The following is a 4,563-nucleotide window of genomic DNA, read 5'->3' as shown; positions in this document are numbered from 1 at the left end:
TAGAACTAGGATTAGGTCCTATTGTCGGGTTTAAGAATGCATGCAAAGGAATTGGATTTATAATTAACCTAAAACAAGATAGAACATATGCAAGCATAATGGGTGTTAACTTCTTATCTTTAATTCCAGAATACCAATCAACCCTATGTTTAAGAATACATTGAGAGAAAGAAGTTAACAAGGTTTGGGTCTTTACCTTAGAAATTGGGAGTAATTTGATAGGATTCCAAGCTTGGCGTCTCACACTCAAGCTAAGTTCAAGAGCCTAGCCTCTCTTTTATTCTTCTTTTTCCTTAATGAAATAGTGCCGAATCACCCCGTTGTTAATGTCTTCACCTATTAACCTTCCCTAAATGTTTCAAAGGCCTAATGTATCATGTACTCGGATAGGGCCCTAGAAATCAAGGGATGGTACCTACCTTAGGCTATACATTTGATGATGACCTGTATAGTTACAAGGAGTTGGTGTTTGCCTTTTTAATAGTATGTAGGTTCTCACCAACGGGGCTACCTCATTAAATTCAACCATGGGATCAATGCACCACAGTGTACTGGTCGCTTTGACCTCGAGTTCCAGACCTTCAACAAAAATTCAAATTAACCCATATTTTTGGGCACGGGTTTAACATTCCCCCAACCTTATAAAATTCCGTCCTCGAAATTGAATGTGTTTGGGAATTCAAGTTGATGAGGATACTTCAACCACCTTTCATCTTCTTGTCAACTGGACGTTCCTTGATCGAGCCGACTACTCCACGGTACCTTTACAACAAGATAATCTAGTTGTGGAGACTGTGCTCCTCACATCCCACAATCTCTTCGAGTTTTTCTACTTTTCGCCATTTTCAATTACTTGTTGAACGTCATTTCTCCAGGTCTCTTAAGGCTATTCAGACCAATTGGGGGGTGAGTATCATACTCTCCCCGGTTTTTTTGCCTCTCTTGGTATATCACACCGGGTTTCTTGTCCCCATACTCATGAACAATAGGGTTTAGTCGAAAGGCGTCATCACCACATTATTGAGACTGGCTTGTCTCTCCTAGCACATGCCTCGGTTCCTCGGCAATACTGGCATTATGCTTTTGAGACCGTCGTCTACCTTATTAACTGTATGCCGTCCACGGTTTCGAATGGTCTCTCTCCTTTCCAAATAGTGTTTCAAAAAGTTTCGGATTACCTCTTCCTTCGAACCTTTGGCTGCTTGTGTTACCCGTTATTGCTGCCTTATAGTCGTCACAAAATGGACTATCGATCCGCTCCTTGTGTGTTTTTGGGTTACAGCCCCAGCCATCATGGCTGCCGTTGCCTTGATCGTGCTTCTGGGCGTCTCTACATTGCTCATCATGTACGCTTCGATGAGCAAACCTTTCCTTTCTCATCTATCCTTGGTCCTCCTCCTTCCCCCACTTTACCACCCCCACCGACACCTTGGGTTGTCGCTCCCATTGGCTCCTCTCCTGGTCGTCCCACTCCCCCTTCTTCTCTACTGCCACCTCACTCTCCTTCTGTTTCATCTCGGGTGGCTACCTGGAAGCATCTCCTTCTTCCCTAGCAGCGCCATTACCCTCCCCCTCCCCTATGGTAGATCCCTTGACCCCACCTCTTGTACCACAAACCGGTACCAATGTGCACCCTATGCGCCTTCGACCCCTATCTAACCTGCCTCACGCCCTTACCACTACCTCTCCCACCACATTCTCCCCTGAACCAACTTGTTTATCTCGGGCCAATAAAATACCTGAATGGAGAACTGCCATGTTTGATGAGTTCAATGCCTTGGTTCGCAATGGCACATGGTCGTTGGTGCCACCCCGTCCTGGTATGAATCTTATAGGGTGCAAATGGGTGTACCGCATCAAGCGAAAGGCGGATGGCACTCTTGAATGATACAAAGCCCGTTTGGTTGCTAAGGGTTTTCACCAGCAACATGGAATCGACTACACTGACACTTTCAGCCCAGTGGTCAAGCCAACTACCATTCGCACGGTTCTTTCCCCTGTTGTTGCTCGTGATTGGCCTATTCGACAGCTTGATGTCTATAACGCATTTTTGCATGGGCACCTACTTGAGGAGGTATACATGACCCAACCTCCTGGTTTCAGTGATCCTGCTAATCCTACCCATGTATGCAGGATTCACAGGCCCCTCTACGGCCTCAAGCAGGCCCCCGTGCCTGATTCCAGCGGCTTACCCAGTTCCTTCTTCAGTTTGGGTTCCTTGCTTCTAAGACTGACCCTTCCCTTTTTCTTTACAGCAAGGGTGCCACCATAATTTATGTTCTCATTTATGTGGATGACATTTTAGTTACTGGCAGCAGTCTGACTCAGATCAACCGTCTGATGTTCTCTCTTGCGAATGAATTCTCCATCAAGGATCTGGGTCCTCTTCACTTCTTTTTGGGTATTGAGGCTTCCCCCCATCCGCAAGGTCTGGTACTTTCTCAAGCCCACTACATTGGCAATCTTTTATCGCGATCTGGTATGGCTGACTGTAAAGGTGTTCTCACGCCCATGGCTACCACCGTCAAACCTTCTGCTTCAGGGGGTGCCCCCTTTTTTGATGCCACCTTATACCATTCCATCGTTGAGGCACTGCAATATGTCACCCTGACCAGACCCGATGTTGCATTCGCTGTTAATCTTGTCTGCCAGTTCATGCATGCACCCACTGAAGATCATTGGGGAATGGTTAAGCGTATCCTTCGCTACCTCAAGCAAACCAGGGACCATGGTCTTTTGTTTCACTGCACCATGGATTTTCGCTTACAAGCTTTTTCGGATGCTGACTGGGCTGGTGATGGGGCTGATCAATGCTCCACTAGCGGGTTTGTTGTATTTCTTGGCCCAAACCTGATTTCTTGGGGTTCGAAGAAACAAAAGACCATGGCTCAGTCCTCTATAGAGTCAGAGTACAAGGCATTGGTTGATGCTGTGGCTGAGCTCATCTGGCTTGAGTCTTTATTTGGTGAGCTTGGTTTCCCACTCAAGTCTCCTCCCATCCTCTGGTGTGACAATATTGGGGCTACTTACTTATCGGCCAACCCAGTGTTTCATGCCCGTACAAAACATGTTGAAATTGACTTTCATTTTGTGCGTGAACTGGTGGCTAAGAAACAAATTTTGGTCCAGTTTATTTCCACCAATGATCAAGTTGCAGATATCCTCACCAAGGCACTCTCCACACAGAGTTTCCAGTTCTTAAGGGACAAGTTGAAGCTCCGCTTTCACCGACCTTTCACTTGAGGGGGTGTATCAACCGATCTTGAGTATCCAACCAAATATGGAAACTCAAGATCGGTATCCCTCTCTCTATGGCAATCATTGAAGATAATTCACTTACCAAATGTAAAGATCCTCCATAATATTTGTTTCCATATAGCATCATATCCCTGTAATATTTTGTAATATTTCCACAGCCACTAGGGCATTCATTGTAGAGTGGTTATTAAGTTAATGGAAATCAATTTCTTACGTGGCTTAACAAGCCCAAGTGATTCCTGAGTCAAGACATGAGTCGAGTCTGGGAGGTACTTCTTCAACACAGATATATGGAATACGTCATGGACTTCTGCCAATCATAACTCCACTGTTCGTGATTCTCGGATTCAACTTCCTTTTTTTATTGAACCACATCACCCCTTTGGTTGGTGCTACCCAAAGAAATACCTGATCGTCCATGGTGCACGTCAAGTGCTTCTGTCTCACATCAGCACAAGTCATTGCTTCGATTGAGCTGTAAAGGTTTGGTTCTCAAACATATCCACTTCCCAATAAGTGATTTAAATCGCTCTCGGGTTTGGTTCATCTACTGTTCAGCTTAATTATAAGGGTCTAAGGGAAATTGAACTCAAACATGTACCTTAAGCAATCGCAAGATTGAATTATGTCTATGTATTTCATCCAGTATCTACATTCCTATAGTCTTGGGTCGTAAGGCATAAGTCTAAATTACATGTGTTCGCCCGACTTTTCCTATGAATACTTTCATTTCTGGTTTTCCAATACTTACTCAACTTTAAAATGAATTGGGATATTGATGGAATCCCTATTGTTCACTCCCAATAATGGAGAAGACATTCGGTGACCCATTACCCTCTTCATACCTATTGTTGAACAAGGTTTTGTCAAATCCTTCAGTTCCAGTTTCTTTTTGTTCTCGGTTGTTCTTGGTTATACCAACACCCATTTCCTTCCTTTTCACCAACTTAAATTCTTCACATCTATTATTCACTTTCAATCACCTAGTATACTTCACACTCTCCTGAATTCTGCCTGGAATGTTCTATTCATTTGGTTTGCAGTATAACACTTTACAAAGAGCTAATTACGTGCCTACAGTCTTTTACTGTCCTTTCAAAAATCCAGATATGAATATGGAATTTCCAATGGAGAGGGTCCATATGCTTCTTTTAAATTCACAACATTTCAAGTAAGAGTGCTAACTACTAATTTGTGTTCTAAGTTCTTCGAGGGTACAATTCTCTTATCAACAAACTTAGTAGAATGAAAGAGTGTGATGTGCTGCAATCAATTAATACTTGAAGAGGTGAGGATGATACAGAT

Source organism: Telopea speciosissima, chromosome 6 (assembly GCF_018873765.1).
Source record: "Telopea speciosissima isolate NSW1024214 ecotype Mountain lineage chromosome 6, Tspe_v1, whole genome shotgun sequence".
NCBI lineage: Eukaryota > Viridiplantae > Streptophyta > Magnoliopsida > Proteales > Proteaceae > Telopea > Telopea speciosissima.
The sequence above is the reverse complement of the archived record's forward strand: the minus strand, read 5'-3'. Positions refer to the sequence as shown.